A 14,805-nucleotide genomic window follows, 5' to 3' on the forward strand; every position below is an offset into this window, starting at 1 on the left:
CGGAGCTCGCTCACCGAAAGGAGTCGTTCACCAGGAGTCGTTCAAAGGAACGACGAGGCCACGGAGCATGCTCTCGGACGAGGCAGTTCCTTTTAGAAAGGCAGTTCATTGGAGCTTGCTCGTTGAAAGAGTCGTTCACAGGAGCTACCATACCAACACAGCTCCAAGTTGGTTTCGTTGGGCGGGGGAGGGGATGGAAAGAATTAGAGGGGAGGAATCCGCCTTCGCGCAAGAATGGAAGAAAACATAAACAGCTACTAAAGTCACTCCGGCTAGAGTTTGGACTTGAGGAACCCCAGACTTTTCGTCTCCACTTGTGCTAGTGTGAAAAGGGGGGGCGGAAGCGGTGTTGCCAAACGTCTGAGAGTCTGATTTTTTTTTTTTGTCCAGTCGTACAGGACATCTTTTCCTGTCAACATGCACCCTTCGCTCGCTCGCATTTCAGGCAGAGGCAGGGAGGCGGAGACCCACGCTTTCGCTTGCTACCCCTAGGCAACCGGCTTCGCCGTGCTTGGCCTTTTTGAGAGTGGATTCTCTCGGGGGGGGGGGGGGGGGACGATGAGCTACGTCGACTTCCGATTACTCAATATTATCCATCCTTTATAGTTTATATTAATTTCATTGTTGTCTACACAGCGATATCAAATAGTGAATTATATATTGATTGGAAGTGAACGAACATTATTTTTTTGACTGATATCCTCACAAGAGTATCTACAGAATGTTTAGTAAGATCCTGAAATTTAGGTTGAATTCAGAATTTATGTAATATTGAATGGGTGATTGGGTCGAGGGGGACTCATGGGGCTGCAGTTCCCTCCCGAAATTTTAAGAAATTCAAAAGTTTCAACTAAAAGTATTTTTTAAAAAAATCAGGAAAACCAAATTGGTAACTGAAGAACCTCTTAAATCATCATCCCTCCCTCATTGTTGAGCTACTGCAGCATTGCTGTTGTAAACAGAGTTGCACGCATAACTAAGCGGAAAACCGCCGCTATCAACAACCAGCAACAAAAGACGGGACCTCGCTCGCTCTCGCGCTCTCTCTTTCTCTCCCTCTCTCGCGCAGGTTCGTAGGAGTGAGTCATCGACTGGGAGCGTTGGCAGCATACAAGCAAAGCTCACGACTCCTGAGGAACTACCACTTGTCATGGCAGTTCCTTTTCGGGAGGCAGTTCACCGGAGCTCGCTCACTCAAGCAGCCGTTCAAAGGAACGATCAACTCCTCTCGATGTTGGTTTCGTGCAGCTGAAGTGAGGGGAGGGGGGGGGGAAGGACTTGCTGGAGTTAGCTTGAGTGAAAAGAATTAGGAGAGAGGGAACACCGCCTACTACTCCACCTACCACAAGAAAACCAGAGCACGTACACAGCAGAAACAAAACAAAACACCGTCGCTCTCTCTCGCAGTCATGAGTCATCGACGGAGCTGGAACTGCAGAAGCGGTTGACAACGTACACTCAAAGCTCACGACTCCGAGGAACGACCACAGAGGAACTGCTCGTTCACTCCGAAGGAGCGAGCAGTTCACAGTTCCCAAGAGGGAGTCGTTCAAAAGGAACGACTCGTTCACGAACGACCCATCACTAGTTTCGGCAGTTACTCTGGAAAATTGTAGTGATGAGTTTGTATTTCCTTCCGGACCAAGCTATACAACTGTGCATTTATATATTTAAATCATTTTGCAGAAAGTAGACCGACTGAAATATCGCGTCACTGCACTGCAATAGTTGCCTGATATAGAATTAAGAGGCTGGTAAGTTTTACTTCTCTCCTTACGTTGTCTTTACTAATTTATATTTTCTGTGTGAAAGGACAGAAGAAGACAAGACTAGAGACAGACAAGTATCGTCTCGATACACCATCAATTCCCTGCCCTTTCGGGCTTTAATGCTGCAAACCTTGGAATGTATAAACCACCTCCTCTCGTGGAAAGGGAAGAACCTTTTATTTCTTGACCATTTAGATTTGTTAAAAGTTTACTGTTTGTTTTAAACGTAATGTTCGGGGCTGATAACGTATTTTTTTTTAATCTCAGAGAGAGGTAACAACATTTATTCTTATGTTCACGGGTGATTGATTCATTTTTACCTTGTGAGAGAAGTAATTGTTTAGTTTTAGGTAATTTAGTTTTATGATAATTACAGATCAAAATATCTAATTTTAAAGCTGTTGGCGTAGCGTGGAGACTTGCCCCTTATTTGACACCTCGGCCCTCTCCAACCATGTACCTGAAAGTCTTCGTTGCAAAATTTTAGACTATAGCAAATGCTCTAAAATTACTGATTGTTTCATTTCTTAATCTCAATCTCTGAATAGAAGTCTGAAATTTGAAAATAGCAGTAAAGGTGAAAGAATCGTTTTTGTACACCATTTTGGAAGCAGAAATATTTTATATGTTAAATTATGAAAAATATAGCGCCTACATAATAAAATATACCACATTGCCTCGATCTCATCGTCTGCCTTCGCGATTAGCCAAAAATGGCAGAAAAGTGAAGTAAAATAAACCAAATCTCTCATTAAATTATTTATTTTAAACTCTTTCATTCATTTAATTCTTCTTTTAGTATGCGACGTTTTTGTTAAAATTATACTACGATTTCTAAAATAATGATATGAGAACACGGGCAACTTTCTTTGCAACACATAGAAGAGAAACTTTCAGAAACATGGATTTTCTCAATACGATTGCAGGTGTACTTCGCCCCCTTTTAAAAGTAGTGCGTTTTCAGTTATGTTACAAAATCATTAAAGGAATTCCTCGCTGCATGAGAAGATCGGGTGCCATGCAGAAATGGAAGTTTGCTGTAATTATCGTAAGACCTAAAATTTCAGATTTCATGTAGTAGCGCCGTTTAATGGAATTATAAGTAACAAAATAATTCGTAATAGAGGCCTCTGGGCTTCCTCTTATGAGGCTTTGCCACTGTGGATATTCAATAACTATATAATTATAACTATAAAATATAATGCGATATTAATTATATATATATATATATATATATACAGTAGAGCGTCGATTATCCGAAGTAATTGGGGGACATGGGTGTTCGGAAAACTGGTTTGTTCGGATAATCGAACTGTACATGTTTGCACCGTGAGAAGCTCTTCTTGGGGGCGCGCAATCCTTCAAACTGCGCGGAGCGGCACGCCTCAACTCTAAGCTGGCGCAGCTGTTGCTGTGAACAGCTTTGATACTGCCGCTACTTCTACAGCCAGTGCCAAACCGACAGAAGTGTGCTGATTGTTGAAACACAGCGACTGGCGGCTTGGCCGGTCAGCAGCGCCTTATGAAGGCCCCATTAGAAGCAATGTTCCGCCAGCGGTGGCTCAGTGCGGCGACTACTGTGGGAAGCTTGGTTTGGGAGTGAGGGGGATGATGGACGGTAGGGTGGGAGAGTAACAGGTGCGAGCGAGTACACAGTTCGGTTAAGCGGTCGTTCGGTTGACCGACGTTCGGATAATCGACGCTCTACTGTATATATATATATATATATATATATATATATATATATATATATATATATATATATATATATTGGTTTTATGGATTTCAAAACCTGCCCCCCCCCCACTCCAAAATGAGTTCCGACGTCGCTGACCCTGTCCGACTGCGAGGAAATGATTGAACATTGATTTGATTTTGATTTGATTTTATTTGATTTATTTTACTTCGTCTTTTGTGCCACTTTTGGCTAATTTGCGAAGGTGGAGATGAATTATGATATGATTAAATTGATGAATGGACACTCACGAACATCCATGCCCAGGCCAGGATTCGAACCCGGGACCCCTGGCGTCGTAGCGCGATGGTTGCACGTTGAGTCTGCCTGCGCCCTCTCATCCAGGATAAATTCTGTTAGGTTCTGCTGTAGGACCGGAACCTTTTTTTCTCGCACAATTTAAATTCGGTCCAAGTTGCGGATTCTTTCATTGAAAAAAGGTTCCTGGACCCCGTATTTACATTTGATCCGAGAAAAGGTTGCTGGACCGTATTTAAATTGATCCGAAATAAAGTATCCTACACCAGGGACGGCGACAGGGGTGGGCACGGGTGGGCAAGCGCCCACCCAAAATTTCCTGTGCCCACCCGATTGCCCACCCAATCAAATTCAATAAGTACATATACTTGGGGATATGTAAATGCTTCAATAAATAAGTGTATTCTGGTGTTCATAACATGTATATTTTACTTGTGAATATCATCTATACTAGAAATGTTCACATATTATCAACCCATAAAAAGCTATTAAAATGAATACTATGATCAAATGAATATTTCCATGATTAAAAGTAGGTAGTAGGCTTAGGAGGCTCAAAATTATGCAGGGTATGCTCAAGATTTGATCAGAATTTAGGGTGAACTTGAAGACTGCAGCTTCGGGCCTTCACTGGGAAAGACTGCTTTGAAAAGTACCACACAATGAAAAAAATAGGTACTTCGGATGTGGTAAAAAGTATAATAACAAACCACACAATGTAACTTGGCGAGAAGTTATAACTGAAACTGTGTAGAGGGAATTGGAGTGAGGTCTTGGTTCTGTAAGCTCCAGGCCTCCACATACGTACATAAATCCCGGCCTGGGTATGGTTAAAATAATCTCCAAATAAGCAAATAAAAACATCATCTTAGCATTACTTCCTCCGGCTACACAATAAATTATTTCGACTTTTAAATTATTATTAGAATAAGTTTATCAAGAAGACTTAGATGGGCAGGCCATGTGACACGAATGGCAGAGGAAATAATAGTTTACAGGATTCTTGTTAAGAAACCTGATGGTAAGCGACCAGTAAGAAGGCCAAGACGAGGATGGAGGGATAACGTTGAGATGAACCTAAAATACATCAGTAAGGATGGAAAATACTGGATTGATCTTGCCCTGGATAGGCACAGATGGAAGGCTTGTGTTGCTGCAGCCATAAATCTTCGGGTTTAAGTATGCTAGAGTGTATAATAAAGTTTCAATTAGCTCTGCATTGAAATTCCAGAAGTGTGCCTTCTTTTTTATTTCATTACAATTTTTATATACCTGTCATTTTCAAATATCAATATGGTATGCGAAATATCAACTTTATATTTGTTCTACTAATAAGAAAGAATCACAATATTCACTACAATACCGAAGTGAATAAATTTTAATATACCAGTTATGTATGGAAAAAGCTACAGAATTGGTAATGAGTGGCTTATCCTATTTAGAAATCCTTGTTCCACACATAAATTTTGTCACATGAATCAGCCGAAAATGTCAACAGAATCTGTAGATGCAGCTGAAGTAAAGAAAAAAAAAGTTATGTCACGAAGTATCCAGAAGATGATTTTGTTAGTTTGTTTTTAAATCCACTTTTATGCTCAGATAGGCTAATCGGGACTGAACCTACAGTTTAAAGTGGAGTCCGGACCAGTGTGCATTTTGCTTCCACCAGAGGAAGGGGGAGTCGAACACAGAACCTCTTCATTATAATGCGACAGCGTTATGCCATTGGGGAAAAAATATACAGAAAGAACTCGCACCAAACGTGTCATTTTATCACCACAGAAGATGCGTCCATTTTAAGAGGGGGATTGGATTGCCTGAGACAAATATTTGAGACTTTCGGAAAACAACATCATTGTTCACGGAATTAGCTGCCTTGATCCACTAATGAAACGCTGTGCAAATAAAACTACCACCTCAACTTTCTAAGAGGTATGAACTAATGAAACTCCATTTTTGGAAGAGTAAGTTGTGGTTGATTTGTTATATTTTAAGTCATTTTTCTGCTAAATTTGATAATGACTACGATAAGTTTCATGAAAGCAACGAAGGGGCGTAAACAAACACATGCCGACACTCAAAATACAAACCCTCATGAATTCATAAATTATTACCCTGACAGTGGTTCTAGGCGCCAGGGACTCGTTGCCCTGAACGAATAAAGTCTCCAGGGTATGCTGCACAGGATAGAGGTTGACATTCTAGTGCGTTCGAAATGGTCACGCCATACAACCCAAGTCATCTATGAAAAATAGATGAATTATTACTGGTACGGTAATCAACTTCGATTAATTCCTTGTGTCCTAAATCATTGTGTTACCTCAAAAAATATGCACATGTAACCATACGTGTATTGCTTCTTCCGCATTAGTAACATGACTGTTTAGAAAACGAATAGCAACTTAGCTAATAATCTCTTCAATTCTGAACAGATTTTTCAATCTTGCTTGTTTGTTACTTATGAGTGATATTTTGTCAAAATAGCCTTTCATTAGCCTAGGAATAGTTCACGGACAATGAACAAAGAATTTTCATTTTAATCCAAACATTCAGTGGCGGCGATTAGGAAGAGCGTGAAGTGGGGGATGCAGTTCGCCCCGCCACATTTTGCCACTTTTTGCCCCCGCACTATGGCCTCTTTAAGCTAAGCCTTTCGTACCAAGAAAAGTATATTGTCCTTGTCCCTCAAATGTTGTCACCCAATCGCCGCTACTACAAACATTCAGATAGATTTGTCAGTTGTACAAACCCTGTAAGGTAGGAAAAGTGACCCCCAAGAAGTAAGAAAACTCTTTCAGTCAAAAACTCATACGATGAAAAATGCTTAGGAACATGCATTTAAATTACGAGACAACTTCACGCTTGTCTAGCATCGCACTTTCTATTATTGTCGCCGAATACATAAAATCAAGTATGTGCCTTGTATTTGCAACACAAGCTTAAACCTAATTCACATTTATTTCACTGTATTAACATGCATGAAAGAATGTGATTAGAAATGGCTGCGCATGGGTAAATACTTCCTTGAAATAATTGTGTCCATTAGAGACAAAGCGCAAGGAAATGGAACAAGATGCGAGAATAGATTTAAAAAAATAAAGAGGAAAACAAGAAAAGAAAAGGGAAAAGAAGTAAGAGGAAAATAGGGAGTGTAATAGAGAGGGGGATACATACGTATTATATACTATATATGGTCTTACATTTATACTGTCCACCCTAATCTATCAATATGGAGCTTCTGCCCACCCGGTCGAAAATTTCTGGCGCCGCCCCTGTCCTACACCGTATTTAAATTTATCCGGAAAAGAGGTTCCTGGACCGTATTTAAATTAATCCGGAAAAAAGTTCCTGGACCGAATTGAAATATTTTACACATTGAAAGGTTCTTTACGGTCCAGAACCTATTTACGCTTTCTGATTTTCCTTCCTGGGACTCTCACAACCCTGCTCTCATCCACTCTTGCTGGGCAGTTTTAGTATAGTTCGATTTTGATCCAAACTTTTGCAATTTGTCCCTAGACATAAGTGCAGCTCTTAATTTTGCTCCTCTTTGGTCTTGTCCACAACACACCCTTGCCTGCTTGCAGTTTCTGCCGAACTTGACTAAATGACGAAGTTAAAGCTGATTTGCATGAAACCAACAAATGTTGTACTGGTGGCCTTTTGAGTTGATTTTCTAACAGATGCATGACTCCAATCCCACGCCCTGTATTTTCATTTGTGAAACACAACCCAAAACTCGAATCAGTGACTTGTCCACACTACTGTTTCTCACGAGACGAGGCAATTTTTTTTTTACACAATGTGGCATTTTCACGAGACGAGACGAGACGAGACATGCCAAAGTCTTGTCTCGTGGCAATACGAATCTACACCCCTCTCATTCAGATACATGATAAGTCAGGGTCCTGAGGACCTCAAGGCTACAAATACGTTATGAAAATCGAGTGGCTTTTCAGTTAAGGGATAATGAAATCCAATTTAGTGACGTCGCCAGCACTAGCATACGCATTTTTTTTTTCGGAGGGGCGGGGTACACAATAAAATATTTCACAATTACCATTTTTGACCCGCGTTTTAGAATTTGTTCATAGACAAAAATGATAAACGGGGTCATTTATCAAAGTGTACTTACCAAAGTCAATCCATTAGTGGCAACTAAAACTTGTGCTACGTGGTTGCACATATTCAGGATAATATTAAGGTTTTCTTGGGTTGGTAGGCGTCAAATTGAAAAATTGGCAGCTTTTTTTCCCTTCCGTTGTAAAGTTTGCGCTGGGACAGGCTGTGTAGGTTATGTATACTATAGACCAGCGGTTCTCGAACTTTTCAAACTGCGGAGCGAAGCCCCAACACCTTTTCTATGTCCGTCAGAACAAATTTGTATTTTTGCAGCCAATGAGAATTCAGGAATTGCGTTTCTCAGAAGTATTGGTTTTAGCTAACACCATACGTATACTTTTAGTTTTTCTGATGTTCTAGCATCTAGTTAAAAAAATATATTAATAAAATTGTATGTAAATGCTCTTAGAACTGCATGAAAAGTATTCGTAAAAGAAAAGTGTTTTAATTATTCACCCAACGGTAGTTTATTAAAAGTATTCCGATGCTTCCTTCGAGCTCTTCCAGGAGGTCCTTGGGGGTCCAACCCCTCCCCCCTTTCTCTCTCTCTCTCTCTTTTTAAAGAGGAAAGAATCTCTATCTCTCACTAGAGAGAGAGAGGGGGGAAGGAAGAAAGTTTTCTCTCTCTCTCTCTCTCTCGCTTCCTTTTCCCTCTCCTTTTCTCTCTGTCTCTCTCTCTCTCTTGCTTTCCTACTTTCCTTTCTCTTTCTCTCTCTTTTCTCCAGAAAGAGAGAGAGAGAGAAGGAATTTCTTTCTTTCACCTTTCTCTCTCTTTCTTTTCTCTCTCTCTCTCTCTCTCTCTCTCTCTCTCTCCTGGAAGAGAAAGAAAAAGAGAGAGATGATAGAAGAAAGGAGGGGGAGAGAGAAAGAGGAAAGAGAGAGACAATGCCCCCTGCCCCCTCTCTCTCAAGGGAAGTAGAAGCTGGGGGGGAGGGGGCACCACTCCGCCCCCTTCCCGAGAGAGAGGGAGAGAGAGAGAGAAAAGAATGTTCTTTCCTTCTTTCTTTCTTTCTGGGCCGCGACCTTTTCATCTCTCTCTCTCTCTTCGAAAATGTCAACCCCTTCCCACCCCACCCTCGCCCCTTGACTTATTGACTACTATGGGAATCTACCAAGCTCGTGGTTTCGAAAACATTCAGTCCAGAATTGCAAAATAAAGTAATAATAATAGTAATTGATAGTAATAATAGTTTATAATCAATATATCAATAATATTGAAATAATGATAATGATATATTAATAAGATTGAAATAATGATAATGATATCTTAATATGAAAATTAATAATTATTATTACTGTTATTGTTGCACGAACAGATAAAGAATAGCATGTATTATTTATCTGGCTTATGTGTAGTTAATATAATTAGTATTTGTACAAACATAGTTGTCCTACCAAAGAAAGTATTTTTTTAAAAAAAATAATTTTGGTTAGTCTTTCAGTGGGGGGGTCCTGACCCCAAGGACCCCTACCCTAAATACATCCTTACATTGAAAGCACAAATTTTGTCAGATGCCGTGAAAACAGTATCACGCTTTCCTTGCGGACCTAGGTCTGCTAAATATAAAATTTTGATTTTTCACGGAAAGCGTCGCGGAGCACACTTTGAGAATCGCTGCTACAGACTATTTCTCGAGACTCAAGACTAGGTTATGTGTATATAGCGGTGCAAACATTTGCACAGAAATTGAGGTTGTGGATGAAAAAAGACAATAGATATCTATGGCGCGATCTATTATTAAGGTTAAATCATAGGCCCCGATTATTACCATATTGTGATTATATAATTATGTAGTAACTTTTGATTGAGAATTGCATTATCATATTCTGTTTATGTGCTGTACTTTTTCCTCACACATATAACACACAAACGTATTTTCTAACGTTGTTAACGTATTGTATAACGCTAGCCACAGTAATGCAGTATGAAGTAAGTAGCACAATGGACGTCCGCAGGATATTTTCCAGGGAGGGGCAAGGAAGGTATTTTTTCATGGGGGGCACAAACAAGGCACATTTTCCCCAATAATTGTGTTGTTGCCTCAAAAAACATTGCTTAAATTTGAATTTATCATATTCATACAATAATTAACACATTATTGTGGCTGAAATGAAATTATATGTGTGAAATATATAATTTTTGGTTTCATTTTCCGGGGGGGCACGGCCCCCTTGCCCCCCCTCCGGACGCCCATGAGTAGCACACATATGTTTACAGGTATATAAAGTAAAAAATACTAATCGTGAATAAATAATACAGTGGCATATTGCAAAACAAAATATTTTCAACTTCTACTCTACTTTTACGAAGGGAAACAACATTCAATGAAATATTTCATGGTCCCTTTAGTGTCAATATTATTTTACAGTTTTTCCTTATGTACTTGACACAGTGCCACTAGCGTAAGCAGAGCCCCCCCCCCCCCCCGGTTTCGGCGCCACTGGGTTAAATAATGTAATCCCTTAAGATGATGAAATCACCTTGATTGACTGAAAATTCTGAATAAATTCCTTCCTCCACTACCTTCAAAGGCAGAAAAGCAATTTGAGCAACCAAATAAAATAGGGAAAGGTTAGCTAACTTGATTTTCTGTTCTATGTCCGTTCAATACATTTCGTAATTTTGTGCAACAACCAAGAGGGCAGGCAACACTTCTAATCTTACCTGCTTTGTGTACTTTTCTTCTTAACTAATCTTACAGGCATTTTATCTACCTTTTGTCTCTGATAGCGGGTCAATGATTGCACCTTACCAACGAACATACCTATTCAAGTATTTGTGAAAATCACGACTTGTCATATTCGATGTCCGAAACTGAATATGTGTATATTGTGTTTGTAACTGGTGCGGAATAGTAAAATATAGTAGTTGTATTGCACCTCAGGAAATATTTTTTTTTTCTACCTGTAAAACCCGCTATAGAAAGTTGAACGACGAAGTGTGAGTCGCAATACCTTCTTATCAAAAACAAACAATTATAGATAACGTATCTGTCAGTATGGAGGTAGGGTTGAAGTTATTCCACAGATCCTATTTCTCAGTTGACATAAAATCTAAAGTAAATGTATTTGTTTCTAACACTCACATGAATTAATCATAACCGAATTTTTGACCTGCATAGAAATGTCATTAGTGTTTAAAGCGTCATGTTTGAAACTTTTGAAACACACGCCTGTTTTTACAAGTGTTAAAAACATGTTGAGAACAATTCTACAATTGAATAGTATATGAATAAAATAGTTTTGTTCCGTACTCAACGTTGTTAGTGTATTTTGTTACATTATATAAAATGTCATGTCTAAAAAGGAAAGAGTAGCTACTACGTGGATAGAGCGAGGCCTAGCAAGGGTGGAATAGTTGAACCTTTTCGAACAGCCCACAAGGGAACTTTACAAGTAAATAGGTATTTTGAGAAGTTAGTCAAGTGTTTACTTTATAACTAGAAACACAGTACTTGGATGATTTAAGATTTTCCTTATCAACTATTCATCTAAGAAAATAAGTGTTCTTGACACATGTTTTAAACGTTATATTTGTTTAAAACACGTTTGATTAAAATCACCGTTTAAAACATTTCAAACAAAATTTGCAAACTCTGTTTATTTTTAAGTGCCCCTCTGTGATAAGCAGAGAGACATATTTCTGGTAAATAGAAGGTCAAGATATAAGTACAAGAAATGAATACATTTCGGGATGAAAAGTTGTAGGCAACCTGAAATGGGCATTTCAGTGTTAAAATGGTGGGAAAAATCCTACACAAGTGGGAAAATTCCTCTCTAATAGCACATTTATCTGGTTCTTCGAGTATTTTCAAGCTTATTCCTGTGTAAAGAAGTGAATTTCTCAATCCCAAATTCTACAGCACACAGTTTCGGGATTTTACATAACTGCTTCGTGTTGAAGAGTTTATTTCGTATCATTTCTTGTCGTTTGTAAGAAAACGTATTTTACACTTTTCAGGGGAAAAAGAAAGAAAGTAATAACATTGCATTACATAATCTCCGATATCGTGTTTCCGTCATAAATTCAATATGCGTGTTAAGTAGCTACAGTTACAGAGTCTGATGTTAAAATTGATAGATATTACTTGCATAAAGGGGTGCCAGATTTCTGTCATCTCTGGATGCTAAAGTGAAAGACGCGAAGGAAGATACAGGATAAACTTCTCCACTATCCAGTGCTCGATAAGCTTTAAAAAGTAACTTACACTTGCAGTTACTTGGTTCAGAAAGTAACTGGTTACAGTGAGTCATTTTAAAAAGTAACCCATTTACAGTTACTGGTACTTGAAAATTAACTGTAAGTTACTTTTTACAGTTACTTTCTGCTGAAATTCCTAATTGTGCACATTTTCTTGCAACCATAGTACACACATCAATGATCATTAATAATTGTAATAAAATACATGTAAGAAGACGTACATGTTTGTTTGTTATATTGTATATTATATTATATTATTACAACAAATAACTGTTTATTTTCTTCTGTTGCTGCTTATTTTTTCCCCAATACAGAGTAGAGGCTGTCAGGGCCGGATTAAGACGAAATTGGGCCTGATGCTGCATACCGTGGATTTTTTTTTTCTTTTTGTATACAACAAACTTTCAAGGTGAAAATTTTACTATCTGTGCCTAGGCGTCCGAAATTGGGCTCCAAATTCCATTCTAAGATTTATTTTCAGGTTAATATAGCGAAAGAAAACTGTTCAGCTTTCGGAATATATTCGCCTGTTTTCATCTAGGCCTATTTCAGGAATGGGCCTAATGCTGCAGCATCAATAGCACCCACCTTAATCCGACACTGGAGGCTGTTAAAAAGTTAAACGAAACTAGAAATAAAATACTGGCGAAAAGCAGAAAACTCGTTCTAGCACTCTCCGCACTACAACAGTTTCTGCCATCTGTTGACAGTTCCGTAACTTCCAACCAAGATAACTTTCAGCGTGCACCGATTGCAAGTATAAGTCCCGTCTCACAGTCTAGTTGGCTGCACTTTGCACCAAAGCGTCTAGTTGGTTGCATGGTGCAACACCAAGTCGTCTAAATTAGTTCGTTGATTTGGAGTCAAGTAGTGTATTTGGTGTCTACACTACCTTCCAGACCGGTGTATGTATGGTGTATGCAGGCGCGTCGCCTGATAATGTTCGCATAAGCACGTGAACACTAATGTATATGTTTTAAATTACGTACATATTAAATGCACACACACACACACACACACACGTATTTATTCGAAAAAAATCTTCTTTGATGTTTGAGTATATACACCCAAATTTACACTGACATGAAGTCTTTCACGTCTGATAACTTTTTTAGATAGTTGGTAACACTGACTCCCACGGTGTTCCACGGATTGCGTCGAACACAATTGCTGTGCGTGTTGCATTAAACTGGCAGCTAAGGGGCTGTTAAAGGCGGAGCTACTGCGGAGCATGTGCACTCGTCTGGTCCCCCTCGAACATCCGGTTACGCTTATAGTGCTATGGACGTTAATATGAAAGGGCAAAGTGGAGATTCTTTTACAAGGAAATAGGGTGTCAGCTGGGTAGCATATGGTTGTACAGTTCGATCGGGAACAAATTTATTGAGTCAAGTATCACTTCTCGTAGGTTTCCGAGGACGTAGAGAGACGAAACCTATTGATACAAGCAGAACGAAGAAAGGATTGGTACCCGGAAAGGATTTGTACGACTTGCATTTTGTTACAAACATGTTGGACGTTTATCTGCGTATTGTGTTGTGGTGAAAAGCACGCCTCTTAGTGAGGTTTCAAACCGAAGCGACACGCGATAGCAGTGGTTCGTACCGAAGTGAAAAGCGACACAGGCCCATTTAGTCTATAAATAAGCATTTACCGCTCATGGGAAATCAAGTCTCAGGCGGCACAATACACACCATTGGAAATCTGAGCGACACGTGCAGCTTGTCGTGTCGCTTCGGTTCGAAAAATGTCATTTATCACTGAGGATTCACTTTTAAGTGTCACGGAGATTACATACCGAAGCGACAAGTAACAACCCCCTTTACTCTAAAGGAAACAATTCACCTTGCATACGAGTACAACAGACCGACGCGACACGATGCATGGTACTGAGAAAACAACAGCCCAGACCAAGCGACACGTGCATTTTCTCGTGGTGAATTGGTTCGAAAGTAGCTTTCAGACTGCAGCGATACGTGTCTCTTGGAAACCAACATACAAAAATAAACAACACCTTCCGAATTAAAGAGACACGACAAATTGCAGGTGTCGCTTGTCGCTCGGAATGGGCCGTTATATCAATACCGTGCATTGTGTTGCCCCGGCCTGTTACTTGCGTAAGCGTGACTGGTGAATGGTTTGCTTTAGATCGAATGCTTCTTGCGAAATCCCGATATCGCTTGTCGCTTCAATCTGAAAACTCCCTTGTTGCTAGAAGTAAATTCATGCAAGTGAAAGTGGCATGCCATATCATAGGTTTTCCCTAAATCCCTCAGGCGGAAAGGCGACGTTGAAAGCACATATATTTACTAGCATTTGTTATGTGTCATTTCATTACTTCTGCAGAGAAAAGTTGACAAAGATTCACTTAAGCATACTTTATAATATAATAATATCACAAGTTTTATAGAATTATCTTTCCCTCACTTTTCCATTTACAAAATAATTGAATATATCTAAACTTTCGTACGTTTTGAGTTCGTCGTGCGTGTACATGAGATACTTGTATGTAGTATGCTATACAACTGGCGGCCAGAAAGACACGTCATATTTTAATAATCTGCTCTGCAGTTGATCATCCGGCGGATTCTTGACGTCCACTCCTTCATAATAGAACTTTAACAAATACCTTTCTTGACTATCGTCGCGCGCCCATTTCTTACTTCGTATGCCGGTGAATCTGCACTGGTAACAACGGGGACTGGCCTAAACCGGAAGTT

Source organism: Lepisma saccharinum, chromosome 10 (assembly GCF_977018435.1).
Source record: "Lepisma saccharinum chromosome 10, izLepSacc3.1, whole genome shotgun sequence".
In the NCBI taxonomy this organism is placed as follows: Eukaryota; Metazoa; Arthropoda; class Insecta; order Zygentoma; family Lepismatidae; genus Lepisma; species Lepisma saccharinum.